This window comes from Heteronotia binoei, chromosome 6, assembly GCF_032191835.1.
Source record: "Heteronotia binoei isolate CCM8104 ecotype False Entrance Well chromosome 6, APGP_CSIRO_Hbin_v1, whole genome shotgun sequence".
Taxonomy (NCBI): Eukaryota; Metazoa; Chordata; class Lepidosauria; order Squamata; family Gekkonidae; genus Heteronotia; species Heteronotia binoei.
The window spans coordinates 359279-382137 of NC_083228.1; the positions used below are offsets into that span (position 1 = coordinate 359279).

Consider the following 22859-nt stretch of genomic DNA (forward strand, 5'->3'; position numbering starts at 1 on the left):
CCAGCAAATGCACTGCCCGCCCTGCCCAGCCCTCTCTGGGTCTGCAGGGGGTGGGCTGGGATGCACAGAGGGTGTTTGCTGGGTTCAAAGGTGTTTGGAACAGCTCTGAATGCTTGCAAGCCCAGCATAAGAACATAAGAGAAGCCATGTTGGATCAGGCCAATGGCCCATCCAGTCCAACACTCTGTGTCACACAGTGGCCAAAAAAATGTATATATATACATTATGTGTGTATATATATATATATATATATACACACACACACACACACACACACTGTGGCTAATAGCCACTGATGGACCTCTGCTCCATATTTTTATCCAATCCCCTCTTGAAGCTGGCTATGCTTGTAGCCGCCACCACCTCCTGTGGCAGTGACTTCCACATGTTAATCACCCTGAAGTACCTCCTTTATCCGTTCTAACCCAACTGCTCAGCAATTTCATTGAATGCCCACGAGTTCTTGTATTGTGAGAAACGGAGAAAAGTACTTCTTTCTCTACTTTCTCCATCCCATGCATAACCTTATTTATTTATTTTATTTTATTTATATCCCACCCTCCCCACCGAAGCAGGCTCCTTACTGGAACCTTGTAAACCTCTATCATGTCACCCCGCAGTCGACGTTTCTCCAAGCGAAAGAGCCCCAAGCGTCTTAGCCTTTCTTCATAGGGAAAGTGTTCCAACCCTTTAATCATTCTAGTTGCCCTTTTCTGGACTTTCTCCAATGCTATAATATCCTTTTTTAGGTGCGGCGACCAGAACTGCACACAGTACTCCAAATGACAGCACCATCGATTTATACAGGGGCATTATGATACTGGCTGATTTGTTATCAATTCCCTTCCTAATAATTCCCAGCATGGTGTTGGCCTTTTTAATTGCAATCGCACACTGTCAACATTTTCAATGAGTTATCTACCACGACCCCAAGATCTCTCTCTTGGTCAGTCTCTGCCAGTTCACACCCCATCAACTTTTATTTGTAGCTGGGATTCTTGGCCCCAATGTGCATTACTTTGCACTTGGCCACATTGAACCGCATCTGCCACGTTGACGCCCACTCACCCAGCCTCAACAGATTCCTCTGGAGTGCCTCACAATCCTCTCTGGTTCTCACCACCCTGAACAATTTAGTGTCATCTGCAAACTTGGCCACTTCACTGCTCACTCCCAACTCTAAATCATTTATGAACAAGTTAAAGAGCGTGGGACCCAGTACCGAGCCCTGCGGCACCCCACTGCTTACCGTCCTCCACTACGAAGACTGCCTATTTATACTCACTCTCTGCTTCCTATTAATCAGCCAGTTTTTGATCCACAAGAGGACCTGTCCTTTTACTCCATGAAAAACTTTATCAAAAGCTTTCTGGAAGTCAAGGTAAACAACATTTATTGGGTCTCCTTTGTCCACATGTTTGTTCACCCCCTCAAAGAAATGTAATAGGTTAGTGAGGCAAGATCTTCCCTTACAGAACCCATGCTGAGTCTTCCTCAATAACCCGTGTTCATCAATGTGCCTACTCATTCTGTCCTTGATAATGGTTTCTACCAACTTTCCCGGTATTGAAGTCAGACTGACTGGCCTGTAACTTCCCGGATCTCCTTTGGAACCCTTTTTAAAGATGGGAGTGACATTTGCTACCCTCCAGTCCTCAGGAACGGAGGCAGATTTCAATGAAAGATTACAGATTTTTGTCAGAAGATCCACAAGTTCAACTTTGAGTTCTTTCAGAACTCTTGGATGTATGCCATCCGGACCTGGTGACTTATAAGTTTTTAATTCGTCTATCAGTTGTAGGACCTCCTCTCTTGTCACCTCAATCTGACTCAGGCCTTTCAACACCCCTTCCAAGATTAGTGGTTCTGGAGCGGACAAACACTTCTAATCTTCCACAGTGAAAACGGGGGCAAAAAATGCATTCAGCTTCTCAGCCATTTCCCTATCCTCCTTCAGTAATCCTTTTACCCCTTGGTCATCCAAGGGCCCCACTGCCTCCCTGGCTGGTTTCCTGCTTCTAATATATTTGAAGAAAGTTTTATTGTTGGTCTTTATGCTTTTTGCAATATGCTCCTCATAGTCCCTTTTTGCCTGCCTGATCACAGTCTTGCATTTGATTTGCCACAGCCTGTGTTCCCTTTTATTAATCTCACTTGGACAGGTTTTCCACCACTTAAAGGAGTCCTTCTTACCTTTTACAGCTTCCATTACTTTGTTTGTTAATCATGCAGGCCTTTTCGAATACCTGTTTGTGCCTTTCCTAACTTGTGGTATATATTTTATCTGAGCTTCTAGGACTGTAGTTTTAAATAGCCTCCAAGCTTCCCCAAGGGTTTTGACCGCATTTACCTTTCCTTTCAGTTTCCTCTTCACATGCCTCCTCATCTTAGAGAATTTACCCCTTTTAATGTTAAACGTGGTTGTGCTGGTCTTTTGGGGCAACTCCCTATTTATACAAATGGTGAAATCAATAACGTTATGGTCACACCTCCCAAGTGTTGCAATCACTTTTACATCTCTCACCAAGTCTTGGGCATTACTTAGGACCAAATCCAGGATCGCCCCACCCCTGGTAGGTTCTGAGACCATCTGCTCCATAGCACAGTCATTGAGAGCATCAAGAAACTCAATCTCTTTCTCTCGGCCAGAACACATATTGACCCAATCAATCTGCGGGTAGTTAAAATCACCTATTACGACACAGTTTTTACGTTTAGCCGCTATCTTTAATCTTTCCATCATATTATAATTGTCCTCTATCTTTTGATTTGGTGGGTGATAACAAACTCCCATAGTTAAATTTCCTTTTGGGCCCTCTATTTCAAACCAAAGCATTTCCAGAAGGGAATCTAATTCTCTGACCTTAGTCTTACTGGACCGTATATTCTCTCTGACATACAGAGCCACCCCACCTCCAACCCTTCACTCCCTATCCTTTCGATATAACTTATATCCAGGAATCACCATGTCCCACTGATTCTCCTCATTTCTGAAATTCCCACAATATCTATGTTTTCTCCCAACACTAAACATTCCAATTCACCAATTTTACTTCGAACACTTCTAGCATTTGCATACAAACATCTATAATTTCCCAGGCAAGCTAGGCCTGCCGCCTTCCTCCTGCCACCTCGAAACTTTGGTAGACAGTCCATACTGTTTGTCACCATCACAGTGGACAACTCTGATGCATTGCCCAGTAGAAAAGTTAGAGCTAACCATCTCTTTGAGATGAGTCCTCCCGAACCAGAAACATTTCATCTCCTGTCAGCTTTCCCCCAAGATTTAGTTTAAAAACTGCTCTGCCACCTTTTTGATTTTAAGCGCCAGCAGCCTGGTTCCATCTGCGGACAAGTGGAGACTGTCTCTTTTGTATAGCTCCCGCTTGTTCCAGAAAGCATCCCAGTGCCTAACAAACTTAAACCCTTCCTCCTTACGCCATCATCTCATCCACACATTGAGACTTCTAATTTGTTCCTGTCTCTCCTGCCCTGCAGGTGGAACAGGTAGCACTTCTGAGAAGGCTACCTTGGAGATCCTGGCCTTAAGTCTCCCGCCTAGCAGCCTAAATTTTTCCTCCACGACCTCATGACTGCATTTTCCTACATCGTTGGTGACAACATGCACCACGACCACTGGTTCCTCTCCAGCACTGTCTATCAGCCTATCTACTACACGCATAATGTCTGCTACCTTTGCACCAGGCAGGCAAGTCACCATACGGTCAGTACGTGGTTTTGCCACCCAGCTATCTACTTGCCTAAGGATCGAATCACAACTACCAAGACCCCCACCTCTCTCCATGCCCAGGGATGGTTCCTTGGCGCGAAAGGATTCCTGCTCACCAACTGAAGAAGAGGTCCCTTCTGAGGGAGCATTTCCCTTATCCTCAGCACGGTGCCCTGCTCCCTCTCGACCCTCATGCTGCCTGGCAGCAACGGGGCTGCCACGTTCAGAGCGGGGCTCATCTAATATGCCCCCAGAGTCTTCCCCAAGTGCCTAACTGACAGTCTCTGCTTCTCCAGGGCAGTCACCTTGGCCTCAAGGGTATGAACTCATTCCCTGAGGACCAGGAGCTCTTTGCATCGAGCACACACCCAAGACTTTTGTCCTTTGGGCAGATAGTCATACATGTGACACTCAGTGCAAAACACTGGAAAAGCCCCCACCCCCATGCTGGCATTCTACCTTCATGATAGCTTTTCTTTTTTAAAATATACAGTCCTCTTTAAATCCTGTTTGTTTAAGTGGCTCCCCTTCTGGAGGGTCAACTTACCTTAATGGGAGAACAAGGAAATTGGGGATCTGGGTTCCTGGTCCTTACAGAGCCCCCAGGCTAAGAGCCCTTTGTTAAGGCGCAGCTTAAAATGCAAAGAGGGTGGGGAGCACAGCCACTCCTAATCAATCAGCACCAATCACTTTCAATCACCTTCAGCCCACTCAACCAAACAAACAGCAGTTCCCCAGCAATCACGACTCAGCTGTCTCAGCTTATCTCAGAGCTGCTCTGCTCTTCTCTCTCTCAGACCTCTCTGAGATGTGCTCAGCCTTTGGCAAGGCACAGCTTAAAATGCAAAGAGGGTGGGGAGCACAGCCACTTCTAATCAATCAGCACCAATCACTTTCAATCACCTTCACCTTCAGCCCACTCAACCAAACAAACAGCAGTTCCCCAGCTACCATGACTCAGCTGTCTCAGCTTATCTCAGAGCTGCTCTGCTCTCTCTCAGACCTCTCTGAGATGTGCTCAGCCTTTGGCAAGGCGCAGCTTAAAATGCAAAGAGGGTGGGGAGCACAGCCACTCCTAATCGATCAGCACCAATCACTTTCAATCACCTTCACCTTCATCCCACTCAACCAAACAAACAGCAGTTCCCCAGCTACCACAACTCAGCTGTCTCAGCTTATCTCAGAGCTGCTCTGCTCTCTCTCAGACCTCTCTGAGCAAATGCACTGCATGCCCTGGCCAGCCTTTTCTGGGTCCGGAGGGGGCTGGTCAGGGCGAGGGGTGAGTTTGCTGGGCTTGCAGGTGTTTGGAGCAGCTCTGAACACCTGTGAGCCCAGTATATGTGCCACGCACCCTGCCCAGCATCCTCCAGGTCCAGCGCTGAGTGGGGCAAGTAGTGTGTGCCACTGCCTGGGGCACCGGAAGCTCCAGCACTGGCACTGCATAAAAGCATAAGCCTCATCAACCCAATCAGTTATTTGACCCATGGGGTGTTTTTACACTGACAGGTTGTGACTATCGCCGCATTGGAAACTCACCTTTTACATTCTCACAACTGTTTTGCATCGTTGCTGCCCAAAGCATCTACATTTGTTTCGGTGAGATGTGTTCTGGCACTGCTGCTGCAACGTTTTTTTCAAAACTAGTTTTGATCCAGTCATTTCTCTACAGGCATTTCAAACTTGTATTGTAGAAGTTTTCATGCATTTTAAAAGACTTCTCCAAAAGCCACAAGGTGCAGTAATTTGCATGAGAACTGACAGCACTTGAATTTTTTACATATCATTGCTTGCCTCATCTTGTAATTTAAATTTGTATTGTTTTTGCAGTGTTAACATGATTTCCAAGCAGTCATATACATTTAACTAAGCACTGGTATTCTGGCTGCTCTCTGATCAGAGACAACCCCCCCCCCCCCCGCAATTGAAACACTTTCAGCAGCCAATATAGAACTTTGGCTACATAAAATGAGCAGAGCAAATCCACAGATGTAAAAGGAAAATAATTAAAGCGGAATGGTGGCAGGTGATTTGAAGACTCTAAAACTCTGGATCAAACTGAATTTGGAAGCCATGTGATTTGTTCTTATTTTTAAAAAATATCCTCCTTTTTCGAAAGATGGCTTACAGAGTATATATGGGCTTGGCTGGCCAAAAAAGCTTCATAGTGCTACTGTGTTGTGTCCAGGGTGGGGGGGGGAGGGGGATGTTTTCATTTCCATGTGTTACCTTTTCATTTAGAATATATCCATTTTCTTTGTGCTTTCTCCCACCCTTTAGCTCTGCAAAGAAGCTATTTGGAAAAAAGTAGGTCTTAAAATACTATTGCATGCTATACTAATTTCAAGAAAACTGTAATGGAAATACAGATTCCATATAAATATGGAAAAACTTATTAAAATAAAATTTTGTTAGTGTTAAAGGTGCCACTGGCCACAAACTTTGCTCAGCATTTTATACAGAATGCATGCTGTTTTAGTGTGTGGAATTATTGCTAGACTGACTTTTCGTAAAGTTGAAATAGACAAAACAATGGGAGTGTGAAATCCAAATAAGCCAATAACAAATCTCTCCATCTTGAATATTATTACAATATTTGGAAATTTACCAATATAGTCTATATATAAAACTCATGCAAATTTATATCATATTCATAGCAGTAAATTCACAGACATCAGTGTAAATATGTGTCAACATCCAAAGATCAGTGACCTGAAAATTACAGAGGTTAGACACATTTTTTTCAACTATTGACTCTTTCAATGTTCAAATATAATTATGGCAGTGCACAAAAACACAATTATATATACACAATTATATTCCTCCCAATGGTTTTTTATTTTACGGACTCTAGTTCATTTTAAATGCCTCCCCTTCCCTGGAAATAATGGAGGATGGAGCACCTTCTTTGGGGGCTCATAGAATTGGACCCCCTGGTCCAATGTTTTTGAAACTTGGGGATTTCTTTGAAGAGATGCATCAGGTGGTATGCTGAAAAGTTGGTGCCTCTACTTCAAATAAGAGCCTCCTTAGAGCCCCAGATACCCACAGATCAGTTCTGCACTATATCCTATGGCAGGGGTGGGGATACTTATAACATCATTCATGGGCCATAAAAAATTATCAACTTAAAAAACAGTGCTCTGCCGAGGGAGAATGATTCAGATCAGTAAAATTAATGCAAATAATTGTTTTTCTATTTGAAGTCATATGGGGAGAGCCTAATCTGGTGCGCGCGCACACACACACACACACACAGAGCCCACCACCCTAGGCAAATGCATAGGTCTAGGACTTTTTTGTAGAAAAAGCCAGCAGGAACTCAGTAGCATATTAGACCACATCCCCTAATATTAGCATATTAGGTCACACACCCATTATATTAGCATATTAGGCCACACCATCTGGGATAATCAAGTGGAAACTGAACTGTGACAGTAACTTTTCCAGGCCCTGCAGCAATTCTGGCCAGCCAGCCAGGCGCCAGGGAGGCTGCCACACAGTATATCTGGGCCCTGTGATCCCTGCCTGGCCCTGGAGAGGCTGCTGCACAGCGCAACTGGGCCCCACGATCCTTGCTGGTCAGCCAGGCCCCAGAGAGGCTGCCACATGGCTCAGTTTGGCCCAGCAATCCCCGAGGGCCACATCAAGTGACCTCGAGGACTGTATACGGCCCTCGGGATGGAGGTTCTCCACCCCTGTCCTATGGGGTCTGGTCTCCATAGGGTATAATGGAGTGCCTAGTGGACATTCAACCCCCACTCAGAAGTGGATCCTGAAGCCTCTGAAAGAGAATTGCAGGCCAGTTCCCCCTAAGGGGGATCCCTGATCTTTGCATTGCCCTCTTTCTCTCTTCTTTCTCCTTGACAACTTTTCACATTTTTGCCACTCCCACCCACTGGACAATCTAGGGGGTTTTGGTAGAAAAAGCCCAGCAGGAACTCATTTGCATATTAGGCCACACCCCCTGACACCAAGCCAACCAGAACTGTGTTCCTGTGCGTCCCTGTTAAAAAAAAGCCCCGGTGGCAATAATGAGAAGAAGCCATCTGGCAACTAACAACTACGATAGGGTTGCCAGGTCTGTGCTGGAAATACCTGGAGACTTTGAGGGTAGATCCAGGAGACGGTGGGGTTTGAGGAGAGGAGGGGCCTCATACCACAGAGTCCACCCTTCAAAGTAGCCAATTTCTCCAGGGGAGCTGATCTTGGCCAACTGGAGATCAGTTGTAAAAGTGGGAGATCTCCAAGGCTCCACCTGGAGGCTGGCAACCCTAAACTTGTAACTTATGGAAGTAACTGGAAGAAGGCTGAAAATGTCAGAGAGGGTGTGAGCAGGGCAAGGAAAAACTGGAAGATGAGAGAAAGAGGCATGTCTTGGTGCTCCATCAGTGGCTGAACTTCTTGCTCATTCTGCTGCTCATTTTAAAGGAAATTAGAAGGGGTAATGGAGACGAAGGCGGTAGCCCAAGGCTGGAATGTACCCCTAAGTGGAAGGTGGGTACTTCAGAATGCCACATGCTTGGGGTTCAAAGTAGGTTGTGATTTTTATTGGTTTCTCAACAACATGATTGGCTGGGGCAGACAATGGAATGCTGGACTAGATGGGTGCCAAGGTCATAGTTCACATAGAAAACCTTGGGTTTACCCTGAATGGGCCACTACACCAAATAAAGTTGGACTTTTGGGTCACCATATTGAAAATATTGGGAACTGTGGCAACTGGCAACACAGGATACAAACAATGGGCCTAAAATCATTGCTTGAATCATGTCTCACCCATACCCCTCCCCCTGCTTTTTTTAAAGCACCTGATGTTTTTTTAAACCCCATTTTTTTAAACACCTGGGCTGTTTCCACACAGTCACCTACCCTGTTGTGGGTCAGCAGCATACTCCAGTGTTAGGGAATGGTTCCCCACATGCCCATTGGCTCAGGTTTTTAATCCTGCTTTCCGTCCTCTCACACGGGTTTTCCGGACTCCTGGTTTTCCCTGTGTTTCTTTTTTGCTGCGGGTATCATCGCAGTTGTGGGTGTGGAATTCTTACATTCGGGGCAAGTTTGCCCTACTCTCGCCTTATTTCCTCGTCCACATCCCTCCCCCTCCTCATGACATGAGAGTAGTGACGTGGCAATAGGGTTGCCAATCTCCAGCTGGGGGCAGCGGATCCCCTGGTTTGGAAGCCCTCCCCCCGCTTCAGGATAGTTAGAAAGCGGGGGGAGGGGAGGGAAATGTCTGCTGGGAACTCTATTATTCCCTATGGAGATTTATTCCCATAGAAAATAATGGAGAATTGATCCGTGAGTATCTGGGGCTCTGGGGAGGCTGTTTTTTGAGGTAGAGGCACCAAATTTTCAGTACAGCATCTAGTGCCTCTCCCCAAACTATCCGCCAATTTTCAAAATGATTGGACCAGGGGGTCCAATTCTATGAGCTCCAAAAGAAGGTGCCCCTATCCTTCATTATTTCCTATGGAAGGAAGGCATTGAAAAGGTGTGCTGTCCCTTTAAATGTGGTGGCCAGAACTCCCTTTGGAGTTCAATTATGCTTGTCACAGCCTTGATCTTGGCTCCACCCCTAATGCCTCCTGGCTCCACCCCCGAAGTCTCCTGGCTCCATCCCCAAAGTCCCCAGATATTTCTTAAATTGGACTTGGCAACCCTACGTGGCAAGAACCTCCTGCGCAACCACCCACAACCCACCTTTTATGTCTTTTTTTAAAAGTGAAAACTGGTTGTGTTGCAATGCAATTTCGCATCATTGATGGCAAGTCTGCGTGCTTTGCTGTGGTGATTAAAACATTGACCCAGGGCAAACTGACTTGCAGCAGACAAAAAGCAAGAATGCAGTGTGGGAACAGCCCTAGAGAACCCAGCAGCTAGTGCACTGTTCTGTGCCACTGTAAAAAGTATTTTGTGCTACTGTATTTTGGTTTTGGAGCTGATTGCCTGGGTTCTGAAGTATTCTGCACAGAACTGGGATTTATTGAGTTGTCTTTTGATTCCCTTGTAATTTGTCTCCTTCAGCTTGGAATGAAAATAATGTTGGTTCTGTCAAAACGGATTAGTATGGTTTCTCCTCTCCACCAAGGTTAGTTTGCTTGTCTATGGAGTGAAAATAGTCATCCGTGCCTTTCTCCAGCTTATGTTCTGCAACATAGGAATTTTTTTCCCATGTGGAACTGTTGTGTATGAACTTTCATTATCAACTTTATTATGAATGCTAAATATTGATTTAATGAGCAAATATATAAAATAATAATTATTTGATGGAAGAAGACTGCAGATTTATACCTCACCCTTCTCTCTGAATAAGAAACTCAGAGCAGCTTACAATCTCCTATATCTTCTCCCCTCACAACAGGCACCCTGTGAGGTGGGTGGGGCTGAGAGGGCTCTCACAGCAGCTGCCCTTTCAAGGACAACTCCTGTGAGAAGTATGGCTAACCCAAGGCCATTCCAACAGCTGCAAGTGGAGGAGTGGGGAATCAAACCCGGTTCTCCCAGATAAGAGTCCACACACTTAACCACTACACCAAACTGGCTCTCAAACTGGAATTCATACAAAAACAGTAAGCTTCATCATTTGAGTTTATTAAGTATACACAGTGTCATACTTGACTCACACTGTGGTCCTGTATTTAGATTTATTAGCCTCCAGGCAGGACCTGGAGACCTCCTGGAATTACCACAGATCTCCAGACTACAGTGATCATTTCCCCTAGAGAAAATGGCTGCTTTGGAGGGTGGACTCTGGCACTATACTTCACTGAGGTCCCTCCCCTCCCTAAACCATACTGTCCTTTGGGTCCACCCCCAAAAGCTGGGTCCAGACTGGCATTTTAAGCTGACACAGGGACAGCTTGCAGATGGATTAAAAAAATCAAGTCCAAACATGCACATCTGCCTCCCATCCTCACCCCATCCTCTGGTATCTCTGAGACAGCTCAAAAACTACCTCTTGTGTATGCAGACCAAAGTGAAGACTATTTGTGTGTGTTCCTGCCTGGCTGATTGGAGCTGTAAGGACTGGGCTTAGGGACTCAGGAACAATGGACAGCAGGATCCAAGTACCTGTTGCCCTGATCCAATCATGAGCCCCTGGCCGGGTTGAATGACCCAATGGTGTGTTAGTGTGGGAACCTTGAAGTGTATATAAGTTGGTCCAGTTGGCCCAGTTCCTCAGTCTTTGAGCACAGCCCTAAACTATGCTGTACAGAAATAAGGAGCTATGATCACTACCACCTCGCCTCTTCATTGCATTGAACCCATTATATTATGTGGTAGCAAATCCTTCTGCTGCATGCCATCCATCTTTGCAGCCGTCTGAACACGGGAGCATGCAAGCGAAGCAGATTGGTGATGTGAACTCGTCAATCTGCTCTAGACCTCACCGGTATTCCTTTTTTAAAAAAAAACTGCTCAGAGTGCATGTGCACATGAGCACACATGAGCATGACTACTAAAAATTTATGAGAAAAAAAGAAACCTAAACTGCGCCAAGGGGATGATGCACAACAGCCATCTGACTGCACCAAAGCACTTCCCACATGCAAAATGGATGACTCACAGAGGAGTGTCTGAGATTCAGCCACTCCATTTTGAACCGGCCTGATTTGAGATGCCTCTTGTGTGCCCCAAACTGCCGGTCTGGACCCAGCCAAAATGTCATGAATTCCCCAGCCTAGAGTTGGCAATCCTATCAGGAAGGCGTTTTAAAAAAATAAATAAGTATGGGGATGTGGTACAACCAAATTGTGCAAAAGGGCATTTTTGAAAGGGAACTGTAGCTAATTCCCTGTGAGAATTTTAGGCAGTTTCCCCATCTCCCAATTTTTGTTGCATTATTTATTGGATGTATCGTACTTTCATTATTTCATGGTTCTTGACTTTTGTAATCCATTTTTTTCTGATTCTGTAATCTGCCTTGAGTCTTGACAAGAAAGGTGTACTACAAAACAAAGCAAATAAATACACGCATACGGGCATAATCCACCCCAACCTGTCTCTTCCATTTTGAGATGGATGGTGGAAGCAAATGTTAATTTAAGGAAGCATTTCATAGCCAGATCCCATCATACAAAGTTTGTTTGGTTTTTTTTAAAATGTAGAAAAATAGGCTAAGGTCAAGAAATCACATCTTTTAAATATCAGTAGCAATTGTGTTGGTTATGGGGGAAAATGTGAAACACAAGAAGTCTAGTAAAAGCAGATGTGATGGTTAAGGTATATCTATACTATGAAGTTGCATCACCGATTTAACTTCCCCAAAAAAACCTGTTTGGTGTTGAGAACTCTCTGAGAGAGTCCAAGACCCACTTTGTACATGGCATGTCAGAGTGTAAAAGAGGCAGAACAAACAATGCTCCCTGTTGCTTGCAAAGGTTAGATTCCAATTTTGCATGCTTCTTCACATGAAAAGCTCCATGCAAGTAGAAAGATAGTACTGCGGAAAGTTTGTTCTGCTAGTTGTCTATCTGCAGGGAGGAGCATTCCAAAACATGATCTTTTCCACTTGTGGCCCAGAATGGTCCAGTACATTCTACCACCTGAACATCCTGCTGCCTCATTTTTTATTTTTTTGCATCTGTAAACCAGACTTGCAGGCTTTAGTTCCTCCCTCCAATTTACAGAACCTTGTTCCCAACATTTGATGGGGGAGAATTAAGGAAATGAGCACAGACTGCTGTAAATACATGCCCCCCTCACCAGTGGCAAGAGCAGACTTGATACCTCTAAGGCCTGTCCTAGGTTTCACCAGCTGGAGTGGCTGAATTATGACCTCCATTACTCAGGAATCTTCTGTAACCACAGAAAATAACCACAAGCGCATCAGTTTGCTTAAAGGATTTCCACTGATGGATTATGTTTTATAACTATTCTCTGGTTTTCAGCCCATGAGTTTGGAGAACTCCCAGGGAGCTCAGATGGTCTTTCTTCTAAGTGACTGTTCTCTGGAAAGTTCGGACAAGTTGTAGTTCTTGGTACAATACAGAACATCTAAAAATAAAGCTAAGATTGCCAACCTCCAGGGGGAGCTGGAGATCCCCTGGAATTGCAACTGATCTCCACATGACAGAGACCAGTTCCCCTGGAGCAAATGGCTGCTTTAGAGGATGGACTCTATGGCATTTGCTCTTCCAAAGCACCTTCCCTAGGTTACACTCCCAAATCTCCAGGGATTACCCAACCAAGAGCTGGCAACCCTAGCACAATGCACTGAAGTGGGTACATAAAAAGGAAGAACACAAATGGGTGCTTATTTTATCCGGCCTACTCCAATGCTGAGTTACCTGTCTTCTGCCGTGTAACTGACTGTTACATCATCCAAGCATAGCCAGGGCACACTCCCACCTACTTGGGCTTGGTTAAGACACCATACCAAACTGCAATTTAAATTCAAACTAACAATAAATTTAACTAAGTCTCTGCTTGGCACACAGAAGATCCCAGGTTCAATCCCTGGCATCTCCCGTTAAAAGGATCAGGTACAAGACAATGTGAAGGGCCTCAGCCTGAAACTCTGGAGAGCGACTGCTGGTCTAAGAAGACAATACTGACAGGGCTGGCCTCAGGGCATCTGGTGCCCGAGGCAAGGCCCCACCCCTCCACCCACGGCCCTGCCACCCACACCTTTCCTCCCTCCCTCACGAGGCCAAGGGTGAGCGTCACTGTGGCAGCGCAGCATGGCACTTGCACCTCAGAGCATGCATGCCAACCGGCTGGCATCACTCAGCCTGGCCATTGTTGCTTCTGGAAATGACAGTGGTCAGACTGAGCGATGGTGGCAGGCGGAACATGCGCTAAGGCACAGGCACCCTGCTGCCATGGTTGCCCATTTCCCTTGTTGAGGAGGTGAGGGGGGGGGAAGGTCCAACTTGGCACCCTCCACCATGGGCTGTGTCACGACTCGGGGCTATTACCAATTGCTGCCACCACTCTGGGTTAAGGGTTCCCCTTGAGAATTCCACTTAGCTGGGGTCTCAACTTCTCCATATACACTTCTGGGGGAACCTTGTAGTCCATGAAAACTTGCTCAGTGTTTTGCAGGAATGCTTCAGTGTCCTCCCCTTCCTTGTATAAAGGGTACTTCCGTCTATCCCCTTGCACCACAGCATCTGGAGGAAGCAGCCGTTTTTCAATTTTTGCAAGTTCAATCTCAAGTGCCAGCCTCATTTTCTCTCTGTCCAACTCCATCCTTTCTTTCTCTAATTCTATCTTGGCTGCATTCTCTCTCCTCTTTCAGCATCGTGGTTGCATTTTCTTTCTCCTCTTTCAGCATCCTGGCTGCATTTTCCTCTTTTAGCATCCTTTCTTTCTCTAATTCTATCCTGGCTGCATTCTCTTTCTCCTTTTGCAGCTCTATCTCCAGCCTGGCCTTCTCCAGGTCTGCCTGCTAAATTTGCAGTTGAAGATGCAAGGCCTCCTCACCTGGGCATGCCATCTCTCTGGGGTTTTCTACTCAGGCATCAGACCAACAGCCCTGTTTGGGTCCTTGTTCTAGGGACAGCATGCCCTCTGGCTTCTCTTCCCCAGACTGGAGGAGCATGCGCTATCTAGCCTCACTATCCAGTTGACTCGAGAGCTAAAAAATAAACAAAACACCCTTTCACCAGCTTTACCAGACTTTACTTGGTCTTGCCAGCACCTTCAGAAAATGTGGCCAACAGAAAATTTTTCCCCCAGGGTAGGGTTGCCAATCCCCAGGTGGGGGCAGGGGATCCCCCGGTTTGGAGGCCCTCCCCCCGCTTCAGGGTCGTCAGAAAGCGGGAGGAGGGGAGGGAAATATCTGCTGGGAACTCTGTTATTCCCTATGGAGATTTATTCCCATAGAAAATAATGGAGAATTGATCCGCGGGTATCTGGGGGGGCTGTTTTTTGAGGTAGAGGCACCAAATTTTCTGTACAGCATCTAGTGCCTCTCCCCAAAATATCCCCCAAGTTTCAAAATGATTGGACCAGGGGGTCCAATTCTATGAGCCCCAAAAGAAGGTGCCCCTGTCCTTCATTATTTCCTATGGAAGGAAGGCATTGAAAAGGTGTGCTGTCCCTTTAAATGTGATGGCCAGAACTCCCTTTGGAGTTCAATTATGCTTGTCGCAGCCTTGATCTTGACTCCACCCCCAAAGTCTCCTGGCTCTACCCCCAAAGTCCCCAGATATTTCTTAAATTGGGACTTGGCAACCCTACCCCAAGGTCAGATGGTACTCTGCCTCACCAGGGTCCAAAACTAGTCCATCCCACCTCTGCCATCATGTCATGACTCAGGGGGGTATTACCAATTGCTGCCACCAGTCTGGGTTAAGGGTTCCCCTTGAGAAGGTCCAGAGTACCCTCCCAAGCCCTTCAAGCCTTCTGTAGCTTAGGCCAAATAATAGACATGAGAACCAGGCAGAGTGAACAACAACAAAAAGGTTTATTTTAGTGCAATATAAATTAACAGGGTGCATTAACCAGTAAAAGGGTGAAGGGAAAATAAACAAATGCTCTAACGCATCTCTCTGTACAGTTCCTACTGTCTCAGTCAGACATGGGCCTACTCACCCTTTCTCTAAGGGTGAAGGTCTCTTCCTTGCAGCAGCCTTCCTCAGCTCTGCCTCCTAGGAAAAGAACACCCACTTCCTGGGCTTGGCCTTTATATAGTCTCTTCCCAGGCCCCACCCCTCTCTGAGCCTGTTTCCTTCCAAAACGCTCACTACCCAATCAGAGGGACAGAGGGGAACCTGGGAGATGTAGGCTTTTCCCAGTAACTCCTAAGCAGGCTTCCCTGCGGCCTGCAGGCCTCGCTAGGCCCAGGATCATGACAGGCTGCCGAAGAAGAAGAAGGCATTGGATTTATATTCTGCCCTCCACTCAGAGTCTCAGAGCAGCTCACAATTTCCTTTATGTCTCTCCCCCACAACAGACACCTTGTGAGGTGGGTGAGGCTGAGAGGACTCTCACAGCAGCTGTCCTTTCAAGGACAATCTCTGCCAGAGCTATGGCTGACCCAAGGCCATGCCAGCAGGTGCAGGTGGAAGAGTGGAGAATCAAACCCGGTTCTCCCAGACAAGAGTCTGCACACTTAACCACTACACCAAACTGGCTCTCTAATGGACGGCCCAGCCTTGAAGGACCAAGGGACCAAGTCAGTAGAAGGCCGCTTCATGTGTTCAGGGGTAAACAGGAAAGGTTGTGAACACAAGAAACAGAAAATAGTAGGGTGATGTAATATAGAAATTAACAAATTCAATCATGTGCACAAAACACAACACCAGTAATTGAACATGTCAACTTATAAAAAACAGGAGGGGAAATGTGCACATATAATACCTAATTTGTTTCAGCACTATAATATTGTGGGTTCGATGCATTGAAGAGGTGAGGTAGTAGTGAACATCAGCTCTTTATTAGGCACAGCATTAGGTAGGCTGCATTTTGACTGAGGAATTGGGCCAACGGGGCCAACTATATACAACTCAGTGTTCCTGCACAAGCACATTGTTGGATCATTCAAACCAGCAGAGGGTCTGTGATTGGTGCAGGGCAGCAGGGATTTGGATTGTTCCCAAGTCCCCAAGCTCTTTTCTTCTGGCTCCAATGAGCCAGGCAAGAACACCCTATTCAGTCTTCACTTGAGTCCGCATACACAACAAGCACAAAGCCTTCATCAGGGGTTTATAACAGGGGTGGTCAAACTGCGGCTCAGGAGCCACATGTGGCTCTTTCACACACATCGTGTGGCTCTTGAAGCTAGGGTTGCCAAGTCCTCTTCATCCCCCAGCTGCCATTTTGATGACATCACTTCTGGGTGACGTCATTGCGCCAGCGACGCGGAGGGAGGTTCCCCCCACCAGCCCAATGTGGGCCGGCGGGTTGAGAACCTCCCAGGCCGGAGATTCCCCGCCCGGATTGGGGGGTTGGCAGCCCTACTTGAAGCCCCCACTGCCCTGTCAGCTGCTTGGAGAAGGAGTTTGTCTTTTAAAATCACTCCGCCAAGCAAGCTGGTTAGGATGAGAGAGTGGGATTGGCCCAAGGTCACCCCATGAGTTTTCATGGGCCGTTTTCCCACTTAGCGTTTGCTCCCCTTATTCCCCGGCGCAATTATCTCCGGATCATTTTTCTCATTTTCCCACTAGTGACTCTTTGCGGAGTCGCCTTCCCTGAAGCCCCGGCTCAAATCGTTTTCCCACTGGCATCGACTTGAGTTCGATGCCCTGTCAATCATTTTTTTTTAAGCGCAAGTCTGGTTGCGTAATGACATACTAACGTACTAACGTAACATCGAGCTGCTCCCTCCCCTTCATTTCGTGGACAAACCGCATCACGTGTGCTGCTGCTGCTCACGGATTGGCTGCAGCTGTAGAATCCTCCACAGTCCTTTATGTATTAACAGAAGCATTCCTAGCACTATATTCCCCCCCCCAATTCTGAAGTTGCGAAATATCGCAATAACGAAGAGAGAGAAATCGAGGGGTTTGTGTGTGTGTGTGTGTGGCAGCTTCTTCCCTTCGCTCCCTCCCGGGTGGCGAAGCTGGGATTTCCTCCGCTCTCTTTCCCCTCTCCGGCTGGCGCTTGCAACGGGGGACCTGACTGATTCCTGCTGCCAGAGCTCCCCCCCCCGCCCCATTCTCTCCTTCCCCTTCTGTGGCGGGTGTGAAGAGCGAGCTCCGTCTATTTTCTAACCGAGAGGAATGTAGCCAGGGAGAAGAATGCAGGACTCCAACTTCCCATTTTATACATGGCGATTTTGTGCAGGTCCAGAAATCCTGGTGGCACAGCTGAGGGAGGCATTCCGTTTTTAACACACACACATGAACGCTTTGGCCCGCACCGGCACTAGATTCCCCCCCCCCCCAACAATGGAGAAGCGCCGCCGCCGCCAAATGTCTCTGGGCGGCTGGGCTCCCTTTGCCAAGGCGGCGGCGGCAGCGGGAAGCCGGCGGGGTCAAGCGGGGCGCAAATGGAAGTGAAGTGGGGGGGTTTGAGCTGGGGAGAGTCGAAGCTGCTGGGGCCCCTCCTCCGGCCCGCTGAAACCGCCTCCTTCCCGCTCGCCCTCCCCAAACTAGACCCGAAACGAACTGGCTGGAAAAGGCCTGCTGGGGGGGCTGCCGCGGTCCCCCCACCGGGGCCCCTAAAGGGAGAAGAGGCCGGGGATAACGCAACAGCGAAATAACGCAACTATTCCAGGAGGGGTTTTTTTTTCCCTTTGTTAATTTCGAAATATCGCTATTACGCAAAACTGTGAAGTTAAAAAAAAAAAATGGCCGCACCGGCACTTCGGGGAAGCGCCGCGAAAGGCTGATGATTGGCCAAGGGGGTGGATGGGGTGGGAGGACGGAAAGGGAGAGGGTGCCGCCCACAAAGCAGTCGATCCGGCGTGGATGGATTTCCCACAGCAAACTCCGCTGAGTGGATCCGGAGTGGATCCGGAGGTTTTCGGAAACTCCGGCAACATGCTGAAAAACATACTCCGGCGTAAAATCCCTGTAGCGCCGGAGCAAACCGCAGCGCCGGCGCAACATGTGCGAAATCCAAGAGAAGATCCGGAGGTAAATGGGGCGCTACGACGGAGCAAACGCTAGTGCGAAAACGGCCATGGTGTGAGTGGGGATTCGAACCTGGGTCTCCCACATACTAGTCCAACATTCTTAACCACAACACCCCACTAGCCTCATGGGGGAGATGGGGAAATAGTGCACATGTGAACACAGGAAGTTGCCTTAGACTGAGCCAGACTGCTGGTCTCTCCGATCTTTCATATCACCTCCTACCTGATAATTCTTTAACAGGAGATGCTGGGGATTAAACCTGGGATCTGCATGTAAAGCAGATGCCCTACAGCTGAGCTACAGTGCCTCCCGCATTCATTGAAGCTGGTCTGAACTAGGCCACTATATCATACATACCTGCTTTCTGCAAATCACTCTTCCTATTTTCAAACAACACAGAAAGATGATCATTATTCTACCACAGGTCTTTATCTAAGTTGCCTTTGTCTGGGAACCCATAGGAGCATTTGGCAGGGGGAAGATTCTGCAAACTATTGCACAGTGATATGATGTCACATCCAGTTGTGTGCTGGACCATTTTTATCATAAAGATTTGTGAAATTCCTAGTAAGGAGCATGGATGCCCTGGTATTTACTCCCACTGTTCCATTTACTGACACCAGGAACTCTGTGCATAGAAGCAGGAGGCTGCCCACAATGAGGACAACCTGGCATCCCATGCAGACAGTGCCGGCCCCCTGCCTGGCGCCCCCCCCCAGCACCGCCTCTCGCCTTCCTCCACTGTGTCATGCTGTGTCGTGCCCCCCCCAGGTCACTGCGACGAGGCCTGGTCTTACCTACCTTTCCAGAACTGAAAGTGAGGGGAAGCAAAGCCTCCTCCAGGACTGGCTTAAAAAAACCGCTGCCTCAAAGCTAGTAGGGCCCGGTCTCGGCACAGCGAGCTTGGGGAGGGGGGGAGCGTGGCGGAAGGAAGGGGGCTGGCGGTGGGGGGGGGAGAGAGGCAAACTAGGCAGTTGTCTTGGGCACCAGAGCCCTGTTATAGCCTGCTACCCCTGGCCTGAGTCCAACCAACTTTGAACCACCACCAAGATGGCTGATGAACCCTGTCTGCATCTTCCATTTCCATATGCTGGAGAAAGACATGGATTAACCCTGTCTGGGTCTTCTAACCAGCAATTCACCTAGGGTTGCTAAGTCCAATTCAAGAAATATCTGGGGACTTTGGGGGTGGAGCCAGGAGCAAGGTTGTGACAAGCACAATTGAACTCCAAAGGGAGTTCTGGCCATGACATTTCAAGGGATGTCACACCTTTTCAATGCCTTCCTTCCATAGGAAATAACGAAGGGTAGGGGCACCTTCTTTTGCGGCACATAGAATTGGACCCCCCCTGGTCCAATCTTTTTGAAACTTGGAGGGTATTTTGAGGAGCGGCACCAGATGCTACGCTGCAAATTTGGGGCCTCTACCTCAAAAAACAGCCCCTCCCCAGAGCCCCAGATACTCACAGATCCATTATCCATTATTTCCTATGGGAATACATCCCCATAGGGAATAACAAAGTTCCCAGCAGATAGTCCCCTCCCCCCGCTTTCTGATGACCCTGAAGCGGGGGGAAGGCCACCAAACCACGGGATCCCCTGCCCCCACCTGGGGATTGGCAACCCTACATTCACCACAGCGAGTCCAGTTCCTGTACAGAAGAAAGTTTCTGCAAAAATATTGCATGAATAACTGTTCCAGTGTGACAGCTGACTTTAAGCGCATTTCAATTCTTCTTTAAAATCACAAATCCAATTCCATGCAGAGAATTGCTTGCAGCTGTAAACTTCCAACTTTCTCTTAAAGGTACAGATACAGACAACTCAATAATGGATGAATACAGCACAGTTATACAAGATTATATAAAGAGGGACAAATCCAGAGTAAGGTTTAACCACGTTGGTACCATGGTATTTAACTTAAGCTTCTTTACATTATAACACTCTTGAAATCTGTTAAATCAATGGGATGTGAGATATATTTATAAATATATCTCACATCCCATTGATTTAACAGATTTCAAGAGTGTTATAATGTAAAGAAGCTTAAGTACACGGAAATCACCGTCTGCAGGAGCATGCTGTTTTTGTAATAAATGAGCTACTAATGGAGCTTCCATAACTTTATTGTGTATTCTAGATTTGTGCTCACGGATTTGAGTTTTTACAGCTGTTATATTCAATCCTATATAAAGCAACTCATGTACGCTACTTTTTTGTGTTACAATTGGGTAATTGCAATAATCTCAAAGTAAAGTCACTGGATTTCTGTTTCCATGAATAAAGAACAGGCTAAACATTGCCCACATCTGAAGTGACCTGTTGTACTTACAGAGCTAACTGAAGACGTGGAGCTGATCTCCAATCTAATTAATACATATATTTTTTAATTTCCTCAGACCAGTTCTTGGTAACTCACTGCAACCTGGCAAACTTTACACTATAAGCCAATGTTTATAAATATTACATTTAATATATTTGACAACATCGAGTATTGGAAGGCACATACCAGAGATCTCTGCTGTACAGCTGGTTTGTCTTTAAGTAATGATCTATGATCTATTGCATTAGCTTGTGCCTTGTGTTCTGGATAGCCCTATCCTTAAACTGTTTTTCCCGTTTTATGCTGTCCCTGATATAATCTGTTCTGGCAATGGAGTTGCACTTTATTTTCAGAAACTTTCCAAATGGTAAATTATTTCTCAAATGCTGAGGATGAAAGGATCCATAGTGCAACAGAGACTTTCTAAAGATTCATACCAAACCCACTGATAGAAATTCTCTGTTGCACTTTATATTATATCAGGGAATGGAACTAAAAAGAATCTGAAAGATTCCCCCTGACAAAGCTAAACAAAAAACATGCATATAATGATTAAGATTCATTTCCCTCTGCACCAGCATGATCCATCAGCCATATTTAAAACAAATGGAGCTTTTGTGATGCTTCTTTGACATGTTAACTTGTCACTTGTTCTGTCAGCATTGCCCCTTCTCCTCCTTATTTGACATCCTGTTTTGCACTTAAAGATACTGTTATGTCTTCTGTTTTGATCTAGCACATTACTTCTTTGACTTACTCATGAGCTCAGTTGTATCCTTAACCAAACTTACCCTCTGACTCTGCATGCAGTGCTGTGTTTGCGGGATGTGTGATGTGCCACTGAGAACCTGACTCCCTGGCGAAATATGGCCATGGGGTCTGTGTCTTTTCTCCAGTTTCAGACATGAAGGGCCAAATTACACCGGCTGAGTCTAGCTTGGGGTTGCCAGCTCTGGGTTGAGAAATTCTGGATATCTGGGAGTACAGCCTGAGGAGGGTGGGGTTTGGGGAGAGGAGGGAGCTCAGTGGGTTATAATGCCAGAGTCCACCTTCCAAAGAAGGGGAACTAATCTCTGTTTTGTTGAAGCTCTGTTGTAATTCTGGGAGATCTCTGGAGCCTGGCAATACCACTGGCTTCCCCTGAATATACACTCACTCCCATCAGTTAGACTTTAGTTTCCCAATAGGGTTGCTGGCTCTGGGTTAGGAAATGCCTGAATATTTGGGGGTGGAGCCTGAGGAGGGTGGGGTTTCAGAAGAGGAAAGATTTCAAAGGAACCAACTTTCAAAGGGTCATTTTCCAAAGGGCCCACCTTCCAAAGTGGCCTTTTTCTCCAGGGGAAGTGATCTCTGGTGGCTGGAATTCAGTTGTGATCCTGGGAGATCTCCTGATAGTACCTGGAGGTTGGCAATCCTATTTCCCAATCATTAAAAGGGCCTGATTCAGATTGGGACTGTGGCCTGGGGGAGAGGAAGGCCACTTCTGTGCTCACCCCATAGCCTTGATCAGAATCAGGGTTGCCACCTCTGGGTTGGGAGATTTAGGGGATAGAGTCTGGGCAGGGCAAAGTTCAGGGAGGGGAGGGGAGGGACCTCAGCTGGGTACAATGCCATAGAGTCCACCTCTAAAGCAGCAATTTTCTCCATAGGAACTGATCTTGGCTATCTGGAAATCAATTGTAATAGTGGAAGATCTCCAGGTGCCACTTGGTGGCTGGCAACCCTAGGCCTCTGCAGCACTAGGGTTGCCAATCCCCAGGTGGGGGCAGGGGATCCCCCGGTTTGGAGGTCCTCCCCCCGCTTCAGGGTCATCAGAAAGCGGGGGAGGGGAGGGAAATGTCTGCTGGGAACTCTGTTATTCCCTATGGAGACTTATACCCATAGGGAATAATGGAGAATTGATCTGCGGGTATCTGGAGCTCTTTGGGGGCTGTTTTTTTGGGATAGAGGCACCAAATTTTCAGTATAGCATCCAGTGCCTCTCCCCAAATACTCCCCCCAAAAGGGAGTCCAATTCTATGAGCCCCAAAAGAAGCTGCCCCTATCCTTCATTATTTCCAGTGGAAGGAAGGCATTTAAAAGGTGTGCCATCCCTTTAAATGTGACGGCCAGAATTCCCTTTGGAGTTCAATTATGCTCGTCACACCCTTGCTCCTGGCTCCATCCCCAAAGTCTCCTGGCTCCATCCCCAAAGTCCCCAGATATTTCTTGAATTGGACTTGGCAACCCTATGCAGCACTTGATTCAGTTGCAGGGGGGAGTCACATCTACTTTGCCC

General features: G+C 47.0%; 1 protein-coding gene across 1 annotated transcript in view; it reads left to right on the forward strand.

Moving 5' to 3' along the window:
• Positions 1–22859, forward strand: part of LOC132573261 (L-threonine dehydratase catabolic TdcB-like) — a 126960-nt gene that overhangs the window by 6431 nt on the left and 97670 nt on the right. The window lies entirely within an intron of this gene.